At 36.6% G+C, this 21964-nt stretch overlaps 1 protein-coding gene across 4 annotated transcripts in view; it reads left to right on the top strand.

Moving 5' to 3' along the window:
* The window catches only part of BBS9 (Bardet-Biedl syndrome 9), a 312074-nt gene that overhangs the window by 257102 nt on the left and 33008 nt on the right, over positions 1 to 21964 (top strand). The window lies entirely within an intron of this gene.

Consider the following 21964-nt stretch of genomic DNA (forward strand, 5'->3'; position numbering starts at 1 on the left):
TACTGGGCAAGGAGAGGAGGAAAAAAATTCCAAGTAGGTAGAATAATGAAGTTATTTGAAACTCAGCTGGCTACAGTGTTTTCTTATCAAGTTGCAGTTTCCTGAGATCTTTGAGACTTGAAATTGTTTCAGTTTTTGTTGAACAACAGGAAGAAAGGGGAGAAGAAAGGGACAAATGAGGTAGATGTTTTGCTTTGGAGCAAAGAGTAACGCGCACAGTCCTGGATTGTGCTAAACTTCATCTGACCCTGACCTATGTGAACTAACCATATAGTGATCAATACCACTTTCAGATTCTGGAGCCTGGCATGAGAAAAATACTGTTATCCTTGGGTGAGGTTTTTTCTAGGCTGAAATAGTCAATATATATGCATCAGCACTGGTGTAAGTAATATAGGCAGCAAAGAGGAGGCTAATACGCATCACGTACCTAATACTTTCTTGAGTGTAGTCTCAGTAGGTTGCGCAGGATATTTTTATCTGGAATGCTTTCCTTTTTACTTGGCAGCTACTGATTTGATATGCAAAATATAGAAAAGTAGTGTATATGCATGTGTATGTACTCTATCATATTTATGGGATGAAACAATGTTTTAAAAACTGGAAAGACTGAAGAAGAAACAGGGAATATAGATTTATTATTCAATTCTAGTAGCAGATGTTAAGCATAATTTAAAGAAGATAACATAGATTAATTTCTTCTTGAAATAAGTATGAGGAGGAAGTGGAGGGGTGATTTTTAGAATTTACCATGAAAAATCTGAATAAGTATGTTTAGTAGAAACATATCTTTTAACAGATTAGTCTTGTGGTAAGACTTTGTCAAAAGAGTTTATCATAACAAATAAATCCCTCTTAACAGCGATTCAAAAAAACAACATGTTCGTTCACATAATTTTTCTTTTCATTCTTATAGATATGTTTTGGTATAAGTGCTCTCAGATCAGTGCCACAAATGCTGCCATTTAAAATTCGGACTATACTCTCATGGAACGTGTGGGTTCATGCTCAGATATGTGGGTACCTTACCTTTTCAGTGGAGTAGTCAGTGGCTGAAAAAAGGATTTGATATTACTTGAATATTGGCATAGAACCTGAAGTATCTGTTTATGTCAATGGTGGAGTTAACATCTTTTATTGAGGATCGGAGGGTTTGCCATCTTCTGTTTTGATGAGATGAGTCCAAACTAGTGGAGCATTTCCAGCACCTGTTTGGCCCCAAATTTGGCCTTTTAATTTTAATTAATCTGTGCAGTCCATGTCTTTTTGTTGAGGCCTCTGCTGTTTTCTGAAAGGGTGTAGATCAGTATCCTTTTTATACATTTGAAATAAAATGCTATTATTTGGACATGTTACCAATGCAATTAATTTTGCATAGAAGATGGTCTTAACTTAGTTTTTCTAGTTTTTTATATCCTTCTCTTCCCCCAGATTCATTCATACGTTATCTGTGAAAGAATAAAGACGTGGTTTGAAAATTATCTGTATTCAGTACTCAGATTTTCTTCTTACTCATACAAATTGCAAAATAGGACCTTAATTGCAGAATACAGTACTTTTTGTGTTGAAAGACTCTCTTATTTTCACTTGATTTTTTTTTTTTGTATTTAGATAAAAATTTTGTTCCAAGTCTACAACTAGTAAATGGAAAACAAAATTGTACAATATTGTTCCTCTAGTTAATATAAATATATATGGCACATAAGTTTATATTGTGGGTTTATAACCTAGTTTTAGGTATTAAATGTGTTTAATTATAGGTGATGTATAGATAGCAAATATATCAGACTATAACATCAATTTTACTGCAGGTGTATCTCATTAAATGTGACCCTTTGTACCATGCATGCCTGTTGATTTAAAAAAAAAAAATCCAGTATCCACAGTTGCTTCTTAAACAGTGTCTGAGAAAGGATATAACTCACAAATGTTTTCCTGTATTCTACAATCACACCTACTATTACACCTCCCAACCTTAATCAAAGCTTTGTTACTGGTCTACAGACTCTGGCTGGAGCAGGTGTAAATGGAAAGCAGATTTTTGAGTCGTGAGCCCAGCAGCTAACAACTTCCTGCCATAGTTGCTCATGCATTCCCTATAGGACCTGTAGTGCCTTAAATGCATTAGTGGTATAGCTGGATAAGGACAGTTGCTGAGGTGATAGTGTAAAGTGAATCCTATGTGTTGTACTGGGATTCCTACCTGGTACCTAGCAGATTACTATGCTTTCTACAGAACTGGTGTGATTTCTAGGGGCAAAGATAAATATAATGTGCTGCATTGATACAGTGCCAGAACTATGTAAACATGGATTGCTTTCAGATACATCCTTTAAAAAGTCCAAAGACTAATCAGATCTAAGAAGGTTGCATTAGGATTTCAAGAGGTGACTGAAGCTCTTTGACAAGTCCATTGAGTGCAGGTTGGTTAAAACCACCTTACAATGAAGGAAGAAATAGAGGCCTCAATATATCACCATGCCCAAATGACATTTTATTCACAATTAGTTTCACTGAAAGCAAAGATTATTTATAGGCACAAATTTCCTCCTTTCTTAAGTTGTTTTCTGGGTGTAGCTGTTTCTGTACACCAAGACCTCAAGGTCTTTGCTATGTGATAGCTTTTTTCCTTTGGACATCCATGTTTAGACTTGGCCTAGTTGCTTTCAGCCAAATTTTGAACGTTCCCAGGCACAATGAAATCAGACACTATATTATTTTGATTAGATTGTCTAATTGCAGTAAATTGTCCAGCACTTTTGTCTGAAGATTTATCTTGTACTCCATGCAATATAATACAAGATTCTGATTTTGGATCTTTAATCTCAGCTTTGAAGTTCAGAAATGTTCATATCGTGTATGAATGGGAATGGCATACACGTACAGGTCACCTGCAAATAAATGTGGATACAAAGCCAGAATTGATTTACAATCAAAATATAATGTAAATTAAGTGCTAGTTAATATGTTTTGAAAATAGTTGTATGTTGTTATGCTATTTTGTGGTTTGCATTAAAATGCAGAGAAAATGGGTTTGCAACCCTTAGATTAATGTGCTTTTCACCAGGATATCAATAAAACCCTAATGCCAGCCTTGTCTGTGAATAAAATACCTATAAACACAGTATATAACACGTTTTTACATAGTTGACCTATTGAACATTTCCACATGTTTTTCATTTAAGTGGAATTGTTCTCTCTTACTAGACTCTATTCAATTTTTTTAAAAAAAAGACTTGATTTAAATAGAACAGAAACCTTAAATATCTTAACAAGCATAGCTGACCTTTTTGTGGAATTCTCCAAAAAGGATTGTCTGCAGCTGCTTTGCCCAAGGTGTGCTTAGATCTGGTTTGTGGAATGAATAAGTTAGACGAACCCTCAAAAGAGTTTGTACAAGTAGAGTCTAAAAGCTAGACACAGGGGAAAATCTTGGCACTGGTCAAAGAAGTGTATGTGGTGCATATAATTTCCCAGCAGTTGTGCTGTAGTGGACTCATATGCACAATATACTAGTTAACTGGTAATAGGAAGCAATTGTTTTCTTTACAGATCAGAAGCATTAACTCCTGGCATGTCATAGGAACACGTGCGTAATGTAATAACTTAAACATATGCCACTGTTGTAAGGCAGGTGTGAAACAAGAATATTCAAGTTGAAAGATCCTACAGCTAGCTTTAGAGTCAAGAGGAAGGCCAGGAGGACGTGTGGTCTGGAAATAGAGAGTATAAATGTTTTAGGAGGTTGCTTTCATTCTGTGAAAAATACAAATCTGCATACATAAAATTCATATTTAATCTCATTCTGTCCTTTTTAAACATTCTGTCTCTAGGGGAAAAAAGCAAGTTGCCTTTTGAGAAGTTTTCTCTAGTTGCAAAAGTACTTTTAGTTTTTTCAGGTTGCATTATATGTCTATATTAGAAAAAAGAACTTGGTGTGCTTGGTCTTAAAAGGAATTGTTTGTACCATTTCTGAGACAGAGAAGGAGAATTCCTATTTAATGTTATAAAAAGAGATTAATTTCTATTATAGTTAGTGGGCCAAAATATTTGAGAATATTAGTCATGGTGTATTATTTTGATAGCCTTCAGGCTCAGTTCTAGCTACTAAAAGCACCAGCTCTCAGTTTGATGACAATCTGTGCTCTAAGTAGTCTTAGTCGTTTCAAGGTGTATGTTAATTTCCTTTTGGTAATGAGACAAACTTTCTCTGGCTCATAAACCCTAAAGCAGCTTTAATACAAAAGTAAAGCTGAGGAGCAATTTAGCCATATTATTATCTTGGTTTTAGATTTTGTTCGTTCCTTGTTGCTAAGAACTTTCAGAACAACAGATGGTTTAAATGTACAACATGAAATTTTAAACATGAAGCAAACCCAGTGGATAACTCACATATTCAGGGCTCTGTAAACTGCCTCTATACTATACAAAAATTATATTCACAATCATTGTGGTATAAAACATGTCTAGTCCTGCTTTAAAATTTCCTGTATCAGAGAGTAAAATATCTGCATGTAGGTTGTATCTGTTTTTAGATCCTCAATTTGCAGATTAGGATAATTTGCAGAAGCCATACACTTTTCTCCTGAGTGCTCTGGGTATATGCTTTTTGACTCAATAAGAATTTTTATAAGTAGGAAGTCGGAGCTGATACCCGCAAACTTCGTGTAGATATGACTCCGTCCACACAATCCTGAATAGTTAGGAGGAAAAGAACATTTTAATCTGCCATTGAAACTCAAATATTTCTGTTCATAGGGCAAATCTATAGAATACAATACTTTTTTTAAAAAGGCACCCCCAAATGAATTTTTTGTGTGAGAGGGGGAAAGAACAAGAGACCAAACTGTTTCCAAATGGTAAAATTAAGGACTTGGAGTCAAGGGTCTTCTTGCTTCCTACGTACTTGTTTGTGAGTTGGCAATATAATGGTTCCGTGTTATATTCTTCCTCTTCCCAGCTGTTTGCAGCAGTAGGGGTAAGTGTAAAGGCTCCCCCCTTATGAACTATCATTTGTGTCTTTAAAACAGGGTCTTATTGTGGCTGTAACTTTTGCGGATGATGTGTGAAGCCTTGATGCAAAGGAAATCAGTAGAAAGTTTGCCACTGACTACAAGAGTCTTTGCATCAGGCCCTGAGCTTTTAAGTCTGTAACTGTCATGGAAAATAAATACTGCACTTTAAGGAGCAAGCTCCAGGGTCTCCTAAAAGTAGCTTAAATAGCTCAGAGAGGAGCAGTATAACAACTCCAGCTTTCATATAGTAGGTTCTCACTAGTTTTACGTCCCAGGGATACTGCTGGGACTCCCAAATCACTGGTCAACAGTGTAATGATACATGGCAAATTACCTCAGTAATGGCAGTCGGATAAATCACCTCCAGCCAATGCTGGTTAGCCAAGGAGGGGTGTGCTGTGTATTAACTGGAACCAATTCCCCAAAGACAAAATCAAAGGAAAAATGGACTTGAGAAATTTTTTTTAACCCAATATGATGATTAGTGGTCATTAGTGAAGATGATTTATTTTTCCTTATGGAAAGGCTAGTGAGTGACTTTAGAAAAGCAAATGTGAATGTTTAACTTTTTACAGAAATTGCTGGAAGGGATCAGTGATTTCACAGCAGAGCTGTTCACCTTCAAGACAGAATTTCTGTTTGTATTCTTCAAGTAAGGCAAAACAACACAATGGAAAAATTTCAGGAAATTCTTGATAACATCCAGGGCTGCAAACCAGACACAGTGACTTGGCATTATCATTTTCATGCAAAAGAAAGGAAGTAAACAGCAACTACTCCCAAACCTCCAAAATGTTTTGCTGGAGGTGACATGAAGTTGAAGATCAAAGTGCTGTCAACTTGGGAGGAATTGAAGGTGCTGAATATGTCATAGGATCCTGGCAAAGGAAAGTGCGGCGACTCGTCTTAGCCAAGCTTTTTTCAAAACCAAACCAGAAAGCCAGTTAAAGTCACAGAAGAGTGTTATATTTTTCGTACCTTTATCCAGAAATGTAGGACTTAAAAATCACGTCTGACACTCACAGTTAGCTGTGGGAAAAGTGAATGTAATTTAGTCTTATGCCAATTATAATAATAATAATTTGAATCATGCTAGAACACGTCAAGGTATTTTTTTCTGACACTAATGAATCATGTGTTAGCAAATTGAGCAGTTAAAGGAAGGTGTTAATGGAAGGCAGGTACATTGACAAGCATTAAGCACATCCTGTGTTAGGCAGAGATGTATTTTTGGAACTTCCTTTGCGGAGCATTGTTGAGTGCTGGAATTATCACCTCTTTATGAAGGTACAGGCAGGGGAGGATGACTTACCCATCTCTGTTGCAGAGTTCAAATTGTAACTGCACTATTTCCAGTCTAGGCATGTGGCTACAAGCCTATAGGCTCCCGTCTTGTTTTATTGATAATGTTGCTGGTTTTATTCTGTTGTGACTTTAGTGCATGTAAGTGTATCTATGTGAGATTTTCAAATATTTCGGACTGAATAATTAAGGTAATGACTCTCAGAATTGCTTGCGTGTAGGGTGTCATCTGAGATTTATGATGGTTGTTATACAACATTCAAAGCCCTCTGACTTAGAGCCGATATTTATATTTTCTCAAATAAGCTTGTTTTCCTAATGTGACCTTCCCATCTCTGGCTTTCCTGTAATGTTTCTGACAAAAAAAAAATCCAAGACACTTATTCTTTTAATGCTGTGGTCTGCACTTCTGACTAATCTTTTTTCCCGGTAACCTGGCTACAATGTGGTAAGAGAGAAGCAGATATGATTCATCATATATTGCAAAGTGCAGCCAAAAGGTACATGAATTCTAAAAACAAGTAGAGGTTGAATGACAGAAGACGAGACTGAAGCAGTCATGGAGGATTCATGCTAGCAGCAGAGTACAAAGAACCTAACCTGGTGTTTGATCAAAAAAGCCTTTACCCTTTCAGTAGCTTTACACAAAGAAGTAATCCCATTGATCAATCTTAATCTTCACATAGCTTTCAATACTTAGATTATAGACAGACTGATGTATCTGGAAATTCCGCTAAACTCTTCCTCTTGTGGCAGTGAATCCTATAGGCCATTTATATTAATGACAAAAGATGAAGTGAGTATCAGTGCTCAAAGTAATGAATTTCTACTTGTTGGCTAAATACTGTCCAAATGCTGCAGGCGTTAGGCAGCTTTTTGTTAAGGATGTGGCTAGAATTCAAAGACTAACAGTAGCAACTGAATCTTGTTTCCAGCTTAGCTGACATTTTGAAAGGTTTTGAGTACTTCAGGGTACTTGATTTTTTCTGGGATTTCAGCTTGTTCCTGACAGCCAGAGCTGGATTGAAAGTCTGTTCTTTAAGCATCTGTAGTTTCTTTCTATACTGAAAAATAGATTAGAAGGAGGAGCTGGGGTTTTCTCTTCCAAAGATGAGTTCTTTGAGGCTGGATAAGAGTCAGTGGCCTCTGCATTTTGCAGACTTTCTGTAGCTGAACTAACTGTCTTACAAAGGTGGTCCTTCTCTCTCCCAAGGAATACATAGGGATGCATTTTCTTTCCCTAGGAATTTGTTCTCTCATGGCCGTATTTCTAGTTCCAGCCAGCTCTCATTCATCTGAGAATGACTTGTGTAGCTTCCTGACTGACTCTTCTCCTCCCTTCCCCTTTGAAGATGCTCTTTTTGCAGAAACCACCAGAAAGCTCATGGCTTTCTGGATTGTGCTTCTGACCTTGCTTTTAGTCACTGGTGGGATCAAAGGCTCTCTCAAATAATTTTATTTTTTTTAAGATTATTTTCTTGTTAATGTCTGAACAAAAGAACCACCCAAATACTTGTCTAAAAATGAAAAAACAGTTCTCTTCAATGGAATCAGAAGATCAGAGGTCTATTTCTTCACTTTGCCTTACTATAGGCTATGCCAGAAAGAAGGTAGTGACTCTCTAAAACTAAGAAGGCGGTCAAATGTATCAATTTGCCAAAGAAATCCATTTGGATTTTTTATTTGGAGTCTTACACCATTCTTAAGTGCATAGTGACTGAGTCAAGTACAAAAATAAAGGTCATATTTTTGTTATGCTAAAATTATAATATGTTTAACATGGCTGATCAAAAAGGTTGAAGCTGCACTCCCATCGAGAAGTAGATCAACTACCAGTTGTAGTACTAGGCTGTGTCTGCCAAAGTTTGCAACAGGAACCAAATGTCAGTTTTTTGATAATATTAACTTTTCCAAGATGCCTCATCAACCCCAGTGTAAGTCTTTCCTTGTGTCTAACTGAAAACAAGGATGTTCTTTCAGTGCATCTCTGAGTTTATTTCACTGACTCCATTTTTCTTTAGTTTAATGAGAATGTGCTTTCTACTGTTGCAAAGATTTTTTTCATGTAAACAAAGCAAGCAAATGGAACGTTCATGCGGTTTGGATTAGCTAATTAGAAAGGTGCTTAAGATAAATTCAGGAGGGGTTAAGATTCCTGATGTAACCATTAAATCATTGATAGCCTTCCAAAGGCACAAAAAAATGTTACCTTCAATACTTTCGGGAAGGTGGGAATAGAAGGTTCCTGTTGAAAATATATAGTCTATGTTATGTTGCACTTTGGGGTTTTTGACAATCTGAAAGTTTCCCGTTAAATAGGATCTTTACTGCAATTTTATTTAGCAGCTTTGTTTGCATGATGATGATACCATAGTCTTGCTGAAAAAGAAGCAAAGTAAACTTGCAAGTCTTTCAAACTGAAAGGAAGTCATGGTCTAAATATTAAGTATTTTTTGACAAAATCTCTGATAAAACAAATGCACAACTTGTTATAACGCAACCTCCACGTCAACCCAGGCAATTGTGTAAGTATTAGAGGTATATAGCCTAAATCTGCCGAACCAAGTTGTGCTGCTGCTAGTGTGGCAGGCTTAGTAACCAAACTGTGCTGGGAAGAAACTATGAACTACGTGTACTTAATTGCTATGACAATGGTAATATTTTAAATGTGGTGTGGTATAATACTATTTAGATAATGCAACCTAAACTATAAAAATGAAGAACAGTGAAGGAAATTGAAGAAGTACTCCAAAAACATTAATTATCCAAATGAGGTGTCATCTTTTGGAATATAGATTATGATGTATAGTCGACTAGCAAGATAAATTCCTCAAAGAAGCTTTGGCTTCCATGTCTTAAGTCTCCTTTATGCCATTTGCAGTTTGGGAGTTCTGAAGAATAAAATCTAAGATTTGATGTGAGAACAAATCTTTACCCTGTAACAACTCAAAAGGAAGGGCATCCAAGTTGGGGCCTCATGGTCTGGAGAGGGGGACAAGCAGATGAGCAAATAACTGCGTAGATGGTTGGGCTGAAAGTGTAGGTCAGTCACAGATGAGGTCTATCTGTGACTTAACACTATTGAGCCTCTATATAACACAGCAGGAGGAAGTGATGGAGTGCACTATCATCAGGTGTGCACCACATGAAATTGGGGTGACCAGCTGATATCCTCAAGGTCAGGACTGCCATTCAGCACGGCCCAGGCAGGCTGGAGGAAAGGGCCAAGAGGAACTTCATTAAATTCAGCAAGGACAAGTGCAAAGTGCTGCAGCAGGGAAGGATTAATCCCTTACAGTGATACTGGGGAGCAGCTCTGTGAGAAGGGCCGGCAGAGGTTGGGCAGGTTGCTGAGCATGAGCCCCCAGTGTGCACTGGCAGTGATGGAGACCAGCATCTGGCCCCTATGGATAGGAGCACAGCCCATAGGTTGAGAGACCAGTTTTTCCCTCTCTACTTGGCACCCATTAGACCACGTGTAGATACTGCATCCAGTCTGGGGCCTCCAATAGGTGAAGAAATCAGTGAACTGGAGCAAGTTCAGGTGGCCAGAGCTGGAGCTCCTGCCCCATGAGCAGAAGCTGAGGGATAGGATTGGTTCACCCATGCAAAATCAGGGTATGCCTGCTTAATTAAATGCCTTCAGTAGATTCTATAATGCTAGTTATTGTTTCTTTCCAGTTTACTTTTAGATGGTTTTAGTTTCAAGGTAATTTTAATTAGAAAAATAAATTTAAATTGTGCCTGTGGGTGTGTTTTAATAACTGTTATTTATTCACTAATCTAAGCAGAGGCATGATCATGGCTCTCTTAAGACACAGATGAATGTGTCTGTACCAGCAGGTATACTGATAATTTTGGAATGATTGTTTTTTACACTCTCCTGTTGGAATCATTTCCCTTTAAGTATTAATGAGAGGGAAAGACCATGGTAAAGGGTTGTGCTATTGAGTTCTCTTAGCAAGTGGAGATTTTTGACTTCACAGCCTTGCTTCAGTGAATTTTAATTATCCAAAATGAAATAGTTGCAGAGAGTGAGTCAACCACCTCAGAGGAGCCAATAAACTAGTAGGTAGGGAATGCCCTGGCATCTGGGAAAATAGTAGAATCCAGCACTTGAACTTAAGATTTTTGTCATCCTCTGTTCCCCTTTTTGAATCTGGCAGATTTGCACTTTCCAGTTTAAAAAGACCATTCAAAACTTCTTGATTGGTTCTAACCTTAATTTGATCTGTCACATAAGAGCTGAGATTTTTAATGCTACTTTTCTTTGTTTTGTGTCTTTTGTCTGCTTCTGTGGTGATTTTAATTTCCAAGCAGTTTCAGAAAAAGATCTCTCAAATCTTCTGGATTTAGAATTTTTATTTAAGAAGCGAAACTTTATTCTGCAAGGCTAATAGCTAGTGTAAGGTGAAGCAGTGTCCTTGCCAACTATAGAACATTTGTTAACAATGTTTATTATCATAATGCTAAAAGAATGTTATTACAAACTTTGTATGAATAATATTTTTGTGCAAGTTACAGCACACAACAAGGTGTGCATTATAAAACAGTGTGTCTTTGGCTGAATTACCTAAGTAACTTGAAAAGTGCTATTCTTGTATTCATCCACACAAATGTATTCATACCGTTACAATTTTCAAAAAGTAATTTCTTTTGAATGGCAAGAGAGATTAAAAAGGGAAAAGTGATTCCATATGATCTCGTTGTGATGGAAAAAACTTCAAGCGAATAACTGGATTGTAATTTATAGTCTGTTCCCATTTTAGTTTTTCAAGGCAACTATATGTTTTGAGTATATTGTAGTTTAAGATGGAAACAGTGCTGCTTTGTGATCTTAAAGGGACTTATCTTCAGTGGTGTGTTGAAAAACGTTAGTGCTACACACCCTGTCTATTTTCAACTCCTGCAGTTTCACAGTTTTAAAAAAATTAAACTGTTGATCAATGTTAGTTCGTTCATAATGTAGCAACAAATCAGCTACTATGTACATTCTGCACTATGATTAATGTGTCTTTCAACTCCAGATAAGCTGCAGAAAAGAAATATGAAATAGCTAAATCAACAACTTTTCGCAATTACAGTTTCAAAGTTGGATATGTGATCAGTGCTAGCTACTTAGGCTTTAGAGTATGCAGAAATGTAGGATTGGATGAAACATCATCCCACTCTAAGATGGATGTTTTGTGTAAGGCAGTGGATTACTCTCTGGTTGTGAATTCCTTTCTCCATTATCTATCAAAGAAGTCCATTTTACTATATCAAAGTGGATGCCTAATTTTTGCACTATTACCATTAGGTGAGCTAGATCCCTCCTGCTCCTCCCCCTCCCACCCCCCATATAATGAAGATATATAGAAAGAGATAAAACTGAAGCTGATAACAAGTTTTAACATTATTAGTGTGTTGTGTATTATAGAGGTGTCACGCTTTGAAAGAAATAGTGCCTTTACTAAAAAGCCAGAAAGTCATTGCATTTAAAATCAGTGCCATTCTACTGAAGTCAGTGGACTTCTGCTGATTTTATGTGAGCTGAAGATCCGGCCTGCATTCTGGAGATAGTGTGGAGGACCTTTCATGTTTACCTTTTACTTTATTAGTGTCTCAAAAACACACTGGACTGCCATATATTTGTGTCAGTCACTTTTTACAATTGGCATGTATTAGTTGTGCATGAAGCACGTAAAAGGTTTGAGAATTGTTTGACCCAGAAGTAACTAAATGAAAATACAAAGCAGTTTTTGCCATCTGAGTGCTGGCAGGAAACCAAAACGTTAAGGTCTAATATATACCTCAAATAAAACCTGACATATAACTATGAAATGGATAGAGAGGTATGTTTCACTAATACTGTATTGGCATAACAGAGGGCAAAGTTCTGCTCTCCATTAAATGGAATTCAATTTCCTCATATCACTAATGTGAAAGGAGAATTCTGCCTTCATCTCCTTAAGCCACCCTGTCTTTATTACTGATAAGCTACTGGTTGTCTTGGTCCATTGTTCTGGCCTGCACTCTAGGCTTGAGACTGAAATAAGGAAGCTTTCCTGAGCATAAAGCAGTGTACTAGGTCAGTGTTGCTTAGTCAATCCACATTTAGTAGCATCAGAAAATATGATGGATTGGACTGAAATGAAACCATCAGGTTCTTAAACAGAGTGGTTCCTTTCTCAAGTTCTAGAAAAAGTTTAAACCACTGGATAAAATTATGTGCCAATTATGTATAAACTTCTTTACCATTAGAATAAAGGAAACCATAATTCTGTAGACTTACGTTTATTGAGTTCATCTGTTTTCATTTATAAATAGAATATAAGAGAAAAAGAAGTCTGTGCTGGCGGACAGTGAAATAATATGGCTTCTATACACTTGCAGTGAAATGAACCAGAACTCATGGTTTCTTTCTCTGACAGGTTAAAAGACGACTCAGAAAAGGCAGATCTGCTTTAAGAATGTCAGTCTTGAATAATGTAGTTGTTAATGTCAGTCTCCAATATTATAGTTAATAATGAGCCTGCTGATTTCTAACAGTATATTCAAGCTCCTCCTGGAAAGAGGAAATTTGGAAGGAAGACAATTATTTTAACAATTCTTCAGAGAAGAATTTAGACCAAGCCTATAAAACTCCATATTTGGGACATAGGTTTTTTAATTGCCTCAGAAATTCCTAAGGATCTAATTTCATTATTTGGAATGTTTAAACTTGTCCTTTTGTGTGGAGCCTTTTAAAATTAAATACAACTTAAATCTAAAAAATGGGGAGACATGGGATATTTAGTGCATAGAAAAATACTTAAGCTGGGACAATAAACCAAGAGATCCAAAAAAGTACCATGGTTAAAACTCTGCTGTTGCTTCTAGCTTGGAGAGTTGATGGCTGGCAAAGGGGAATATTTTTTATTTAAGATAGACAGACTTGTTGATATTAACTTCCTGAGAATGATAAATATATATACTGTTAAATCTCACTTCTATTTGCTACTCAACAGTAATCTTACATTACATCAAAGTCTTAAAATTAATCACTGGAATAAATCATAATTATAGTAGCAGCTGGTACAAACAGGAATGAAGTATTTAGTACACCTGTCACTGATGAAGAATTAATTTCTCTAAAGTATATTAATCTAAGTATGAATATATAGCTTGCTAATTGAATTTATGGTTTATGGAGTACAGGATGAAAGTATCCCCTTAGATGCCTTTAGTAGTAATTAGGACTGTAAGGACAGCCTTGTGGTATTTTCATTGCATCATTAAAATGACATGATTAGTTAAGTAGTCTTGTACCAGAGCCACACCAAAGGGGTAGTGTTAGCTTAAAAAAGGGAGTTTTTTCTACTTCAAAGAATTAGTAAATCCATGACTGAAATGTTGTTTTTATGCATGTGTGTGGATAAAAGTATATTAATTACATAGAATCTGGAAAAAAAAGATTACTGATACTAAACATCAAATGTAAATAGCATTCATTTTCAAATAAGTTGTATGTAATTTGTTATGTCCCTGTAGATTCCAAAAACATCCTCCTTGATAGGTCCAGGTTTCAGTAAATTTCAGTGAAATCATAGTATTTGGATAGTAGCTAAAAACTGCTGCAATAGGTTTTTTTATATTTTTTTTATTGTGGGAGGGTCTGAGCTTCGGTGAATGTCTCCATCTCTGAAGACAGAAAGTGTCTTAGACATGGGCCATTAAGTTTTCTGTGGTAATTTCAGTCTGAACTATGGGCATCATCTCGTTGACAGCGAGTGCGGCATTTTGTAGCTACGTGCTGCAAAGTGAATGGCAAGTGTCCAATTTTATTTTTGTGAATTCAGGATAATTCTATTTCTCCTTATTTTGCCCCAAACCTGTTATCTTAGAATGTGCTTAAGTTTCTCAACTATGTTTTCTCTGAATCCAATCAAAAATTTAAATCCTAAGATCATCACTTTGTTGGGATTTTTATGACACCACTATTACATTGCAATTTAAGACTCTACTCAGCGTAAGAAGCAGTAAAACTTCTGCCAAGTCCACTGGGGTGGGGGAAAGCTGTCTTCAGCCAAAATACAGACTTTTTTTGCCACTTAATGTTAACTCACAGCAAAACATGTGTGGACTGAGGGGTTTTCTTGAAATGTTGTTTATATGTATGTCCAAGCAACTAAATGAATGTGACTTTGGCAGAGGAAGCTTTGCTCTGGTGTTGGTGGCAACAGCAGTGGCAGTGAGATGGCATAATCCAGTGGTCCCAAAGAGCAGAGAACACCTGGCAGGGTTGTAGCTTGTCCTTGGTACCGCATCTTCACAGAGATGCCCATCAAAGCTCCTGGTGAGCCTTCACTCTCTCTGTGGAGGTATGTAAGATAGGCAGAAAGATTTAACAAACTGGGCCTGTGGAGAATTGCGGGACACAAAATTGTGAAAACACAGCCTCAGAAGAAAGAGAAGAGTGAGCTAAGATCAGGCCCAATCCTGAGGGAAAGGCAAATAACCTTGTTAGTGAAAAGTCGCTTCAAAGAAACATGCGGCTTTCTCATAATTTTCTCTTTGTAGTAGAAATACCCTAAAGATGCTAAATTTTGGCTTCCCACTCAGGCAAAAAAGAAGTAATGCTACTCAGGCAATATTCCCAAAAGATGTGTCCAATAAAAATGTGTTACTTTCTTGGATGCCTTTCACTGACTTAACAGGGATTTAGATGACCTAACATATATGAGCAGTATAGGTCTGTTTGCTTCTCTGCAGTGTTCAAAAATCATTCTCCTAATAGCTGTCATAATTTACATGTACCTGTTCTGCACCCAGAAGGCTAACAGCAAGACTCTAGTCAGAGTTAGGGTCACTCCAGTTAGTTCTCAGTTTTCCTTACCTCATGACCAACAGGTGGGACATAAGGAAATACAGGAGTCATTACCCATGCCCTTGAACACCTGAAAGCTCATTTGCAAAGGTGATCCATCTGTTTACTACAGAAAATAATTTTTAATGATTGTTTTTCAGCACCAGAGTACCAATGAGCAACTTTTAAAAGGTCAGTATGACTGCCTATATTTCACTGCTATGGGAAATCCATCAGGCAATAATTTAACCTGTATGCTTCTACATACACGTATGCAAGTTCCAGATTGTATTACAAATCTGTCACCTACTTTGTATTTCCCCAAACAGCCTTTTTGACTCATAAACTGTGTTTTCTTTAAAACTATGGCCTGCATAATTCTCTGTGGAGACAGAGGAAAGAAAAAAGATCGCAGTGAATTGTTTCCAGAGTGCTTGTGTATATAGGGATGCTTAAGAAAGTGAGAATGAATTTATTTAAGACTGAGAAAAAAAGCACATAAGCCAAATTGGGTGGATGTCCTTGTGGAGGGTCTCATTCTGGAATTAGGTGATGGTAGTGTGCACCACCAGGGTGCTAAAAATACTTCCCTCACAAGGTGTAGTAAAGAGTTTTTGATGCATTTGTCTTTGAACCTGTTTGCTTAATCACTTTAACTTTCCTGAATGAACCCAGATGCATATGGCTAATCCAGTCAGTGGATCACTGGGCCACTTCTGTGGCAGTAGTGGGAGGGCTATTTGGGGCTTAATTTTATCATGTGAACAGAATAGGAAGGTTTTTACTTTTATTTTAATGACAAAAAAAAAAACAACCCCGAAACCAAAACAAAAAAAAACCACACAAACTTTTACTCCAAAAGTGAAAGTGGCATGTGAAGACAGTTATGCTGCTCCCATAGCCACTGTCTTAAATATACCACTCTGTTAAATATATGTGGTATTTCATAGCACTATGTAAATTTACTAGCTTAGGCTTCTGCAATCTCAGCATCATTTTCACTGTGCATTGTAAAACTACTATTAGAAAGTTTGGTCTCTTACTAAATGAAATGTCATTCATGAGAAGCTATCCTAGGAAGTTTTCCAGGAAGCACAAAATGTAAAATGGCATTTAAAATTTTTTTAAAATTTTTTTTCAGATACCACTGAATCAATAACTAGTGCTGTAAGTAAATGTGGCTATTCTAATGTGAGTGGCCACCTTTAAAGAATGCATTACTGATTTTATTTTTTAACTTATTACTGTGCTATCCCATTTTTGGTTAGTGAAAAAACAGTTCCACAAAAATAGGTGTTTTTCTTCTTTATATTCTAAAACAATTTGTAAGACTGGAGAGAAAACATAAAAATGACAGTTGCTGTTTTCGTCAAAATTTGGTGTACCGGGCCAAATATATAATAACAAAATTAATTTTAATAACTTTGTCTTGATGCAATTGTTTCTTCATTTTGGATAACTTTTTTATTTCTAATTGAGGGTACCCAAAATTTTATGGAAGTATAAACTCCTTAGTAAGGTTTTTAGGAAATAGCAAAATTGGAATATAAGAAAATTGGAAACAGATATATTAGAAGACTCTGCATTTGGGGGTTTCTTTTCTGTTCATCTCATACTTTCTCTGCTGTTTTATAAACACCAACTCTAAAATTTTATCATAAAGTTCATATCCAGATCAGTTTATCAAACTCTGGTTTTAGTTACAAATTTGATTTGGATAATGCAGAGGAACTGGGGCATCATCAGTCTGATAGGCGTATTGCTCTAAAAGCAAGTGCCACTTTGCTTCAGAATTTGCAGTTTACTCTGTCTGTGCGTGTAATGAAAAGCCTGTAGCAGGCTACAGAACTATGTAATTTTGCAGTGCCTGGACAACGTGATCTTATCAGAATGTGATTACCCATACTGTCAAGATTGTAGATATCAACAGTAGCTGTATTTTCCTGTGAAAGACTAGAAGGGGCACTGTATTCAGAAAAGCATCTTTGGAATTTTCAAGATGGCTGGGGCTCATAACAAATAAACCATTTAAATTCATATTTCACTTTAAAATATTGATGATTTCTGTTGTTGACATTCTCGGTCAATATTAATTTTCAAGAAAGGAAATCTATTACATGTTCTATAAAGGCATTAGGAAAAAGTGTTTCTGGTGTCTTCATCACCAAAGATTGGATAAAGGTGGGTACATTTAGTCACTTTCAGTTTTCCTCCCATTATTTTTAAAGTGAGGAGATCTTGTAAACTTTAAGATGCATAATTTGCTGATTCTTGAAGGACGTGTAGTTATTTTAAGGTTCAATTAAAACTGATCTGAATCAGCAGAAATTTTTCCTGTTATGCTCATGTAGTTGTTATCAAAGTTGAATCCATTTGAAAAGAATCCTTTCCTAGTTCTGCGGCAGCCTTTGCTACACAAGGGGAAGACTTCGGTATCCTTCCCCGTAAGCCACAATTAGCTCAAGTTATTAGTATTCACTACATGCATTATGTTTCTGTTGAGTATTTCTGCCTTGTCCTTTACGTTTGGTCTTAGTGTCCCTCTCTGTTTTGTGTGTATAATGCTCTTTCTTCTCTATGTTCAGGAAGAACCAATTATTGTTATAGTATTTCAGTTAGGTGACATTGTATCTCGAGGTGTATTAGGTATTTAGGAAATACCACAGACATGATTGATGGTTTGCCTGCTCTGGCATTTCATTCTTCCAGGTTACAGACAGCCTAGCCACCTTTACTTATGCCTGTGATCTTTGGGAAACTTTTATCTTCAGGCCAGATATGAGTAATGATTTTTATAAATATTTCAGACGGATCTGTTTAATGCAAATTTTTAAGATAGCTGTGTCTTTGTGTTCTCTGTTCAAATAATAAAATATAATTAAACTTATGTAAGGACTTAGCCACAGAGATGCTTATAGAATAATTAGGACTAGTGCTTTTTCAAACGATTTTCATTTGTAAACTACTACACTTTTTTCCAAAAGAACTGAAGGACTGTAATGAAAATTTGGTTTTTTCTAGGCCTTTAGAAGTAAACCATTGATTACAAATTTAAGACACTTGTTTTCAGGTATCCTTAATATCCTTCTTAAAGTGACAATTAATAGAATTACCATAACAATCTTCATCTGTAAACTTCACACTTCTTACATGTTTTTTCCTTCTTGTCCTTTCTGTCATTACTTTGACTGTTGTGGTCTTCTCTTCATCATGGCTTCCTATCCGTCATCTCTCCTGGTTACAAATTATACAAATATCTATTTCTAAGACAATTTTTTTCCCTTGTCTCTTTGACCATCTCTATTCTTCTGTCTCTTGGTCCTCAGCTGTCAAGAATCCCATTTCTTTGCTTCCTTCTTTCAGGCTGCTGTTACTTTCTGGTGTACGCTGTTCTGGTGTGTACAGTCCTTCTCAAGTCTCATTTTCTTTCTCTGTGTTTGATGCTCCAGGCCTGAAACAATCCTTCAAGAATCCTTTTCACAAATTTCTTCTAAAGCTTTTCTTCAGGAACAGGAGCACATCTTTTCATTAACTACTCCTCTGTGGGTTTTCTTACATCTCATAGGTGTTATTTGGCAAAGGGATTCCAGTTAATGGTGCCTAAATTATTGATGGTGTTGCTAGCTCTCTGTCGTATGTCTTGCAAAATCTGATGCTTCAGTAAGACCTTCAGCTCTTGAACACAACAGATATGAAAAGTATGTCAACATACATATTAAACCCATTTTTTTTCCCTAAAAATTATGGTTGTGGAAAGATTTGCATTAAAAGCTCTGGAATGAGAAAGCAAAAGTGCAACACCCTAATATTATTTTTTAACACTTTTTTTTTTTTAAAGTTCATGTCATGAATTTTGGAGCCTGACTCATTCTTCTGCATTTTGAGGATTTCAAAATCTGTATTTTGTCAAGGTTTCTTATATTAAGAGGTGTTCTGTAGTTAAAGTCTGCATTTTTGGTAGGCTGATATGAAAATGACATGCATTTAAGAAAGCTATCTTTTTGCCAAGCATAAGTTTTGTGTTAATTTATCACTACAGAGGTACCTGGATGAACTTTAGCGGTTGTAATATAGAGGTGGTCAGACTACTTGATCTGACATTCCCTTCTGGCTTCAACCCCTATGAAAGTGAGTTTATAAAGAGTATAGAAGCCTTTGTTCCTGAGCAGTGTTTTATTTTAGTCACTTTGTCGTGGAGATAAGTCTTTGAATTTTCCTTTTTGTTGCATCTTATCTTTCCTAGGAGTTTTGGCTTTGCTTGTCAGATTCCAAATATTTGCAGTTACATTAATTTGGGAGGGGAAAGGGAGGTGCAGAGGACAAATGTTAGTATTTGTATTTCTTTTTACATAGGGATCACGAGTTTTTGCTGTAGCCTTTAACTGGATTGTCTCGTTTGTGGGGTAAAGGAGGGATGGATCCTCCATATCCTGCATTTATGAAATCAGAGAAGATGCTTTCCAACCCCACACTGGCTAAGGATATTGTATTTCTTTGAAAAATCTCAGGGGAAAGAGCGCATCCAATTGTCTGTGCCAGATACAGTGTTATCTTGGTCAATGTGTGACCAGCCATATTTAAACAGTCCACAGGCTCTAGTAAATTAGGCTCCAGTAAATTGGCATTTCTGGCTGTTGTAGCAATAGAGTTCTGAAACTCTTGAAATTTTCCTCTTTTATCAGCCAAGATTTCTGGCCTGAAGGATTAGCTAGACTTGATTCTTTCAGTAATCATGTCACCTTTTAATATGCAAAAGCAACTATCTTCATTCAAAGATTTATCACATAAAATGGTTTTGCTGTACTAAAACCTTCATTTGAGTGAATATACAGCTCATTATATCAAGGACTGTAAGTCACAATCTAATTTAGAAAATGAGAAATTATGCTGCAATGAAGTGTGCTTTATTCACAAGATGTTTTAAGCTTATAATATTTTCCTGAATATATGTTCTCTGGATTCTATACAGATAACCCTTTTTTAACCTCTAAATATAGTACAACGGTAACACAGAGCATTTCATCCAGGGTACAAGTAATCTAGCAACAAAAATGCCTGTGTTACAAGGTTTGAGTTCAAATGTTCAAGGGTAGAATTGGCTGTAATGGTATATCTGTGAAAAAAATAAGCCTGTGGTGAAGTTGGAACCCCAGTGCCAAAGCACAACATATAATTGGGCCTAATTTTTTCCATATGTATCAACAAAAACAGTCTTTGCTTCCATGAGAGATGAAAGCTTCCCTTTCTGTCATATTTTTATTTTGTATATAATTCCTAACTCTTTATAATTTCATAGGCTTTTTAAAAAAACATGCCTAGATTTAGGGAGAGATGAGCTGTCACCCTGGATTTGAGTTTATATTTCTAATAGAAAAGCCTTTTTTGGTGGGGAAGGGAAAACACGACTACTTCCCCTCCCCTGCCAAAAGGGCTACTATGTTAAAATCCTTGTACAGTGCCTGTGAACTGTCCAAGTTGGCATGGAACAATCCATTTGTGAGTTGATTTAAATACCTCATTTAAAATAAATAATCTAGTGGAATTAGTGTAATAAATCTTCATAGAATAAGCTTACTATTTATATAAGATCGAAGAAGTGTTAAATACATTTCTGTTCTGTCGACAACGTATGGTGGTGTTCTTCCCTCCTTTCAGTTTTATGTTAAGTCCCAAATAAAAGGTGCGTATTTCTTATGCATTTGTTCTGTTGTTTAATGTGATATCTTTCCAAATAATCTTTCTTCCTCCTGTCTATAAGTTCAGCTAATATGTATCTGAATTCTGTAGAAGACTGGTAGTATAAATTATATTTCACCAATATTACTTTATTTTAATGTTCTGTAAAGTCATCGTTATCGGGATGGTTGAGATATTGCAGCTCCTAGAGAAAGTTAAAAGGTTTATGCACTTAGTAAAGGATTAAGACAAGTTGTGCTGGCACTTGTGTGTGCTCATATATACACACAGGCACACAGACAGCTGTGTGCCTTCTGATACAACATAGCCAAACTGCCAAGCAGAGTGTCCCAAGCCTCTTGCAGGTGACACCGATGCAGTGCCTGCTAGATCCAAGTGCTTCGCCACGTGCATAGGTAATTTCTTGCCACACCAGTCTGCTCTCCCTGTTTGTTGATGGCAGCCACTGAGACTCCCAAGTGTTTGGCTGTGTTCAGAAGGCAGTTAGTCAGGGCTCTGCAGCCTGTTTGTGTGTCTTCTAAGCTGGGGAGAAAAAAGGTAGACTTCACGGAAATGTCTTGCAGGATGCCAGTGGTACCTTGCTGGTTTACTAGTTCACCTCACTTCAACTCTATTTACATCTAGAATTTGTTTTGTAATTTATCCCTTCCCTAACTGATTCTGTGGAAGTGAGGTTTATTTTTTCTTTTTTTCTATGCAGATTTAAGACATTTTGCTCTCGATGTGGTTGTTTTGCTAGGGTCAGAGTTAGAAGTCAGACTCGCAATGGAAGCGGATGTCACTGAAATGACTTTTGAGTTCCCCGTATTGTGGGCAGAACTTACTTGGATGTGGATGTAGCTAAAGCCATCTTGGAAGTTATTCTTTGTGGGCTATTATGTGTCCGATAAAGATAATGTACATAGTGCAGTGCACCTTTCTCAAATGACTTTATATGTTTGTTTTCTGTTTGTTGGGGGGTGGGAAAGCAGGCATTCAAGAAGGAGGAAGAAGCATTCTTCCTCTTCTGATGTAGTTAGAAAATATCTAGCTAAAATCAACAAAGGCATGTATTGGTCACGGTAACCTGTTTCCATGGATTCCCGATGACGTATTTTTGTAGAAGCAGCCTTACACATCTTTG

This window comes from Phalacrocorax carbo, chromosome 2 (genome assembly GCF_963921805.1).
Source record: "Phalacrocorax carbo chromosome 2, bPhaCar2.1, whole genome shotgun sequence".
Classification (NCBI taxonomy): Eukaryota; Metazoa; Chordata; class Aves; order Suliformes; family Phalacrocoracidae; genus Phalacrocorax; species Phalacrocorax carbo.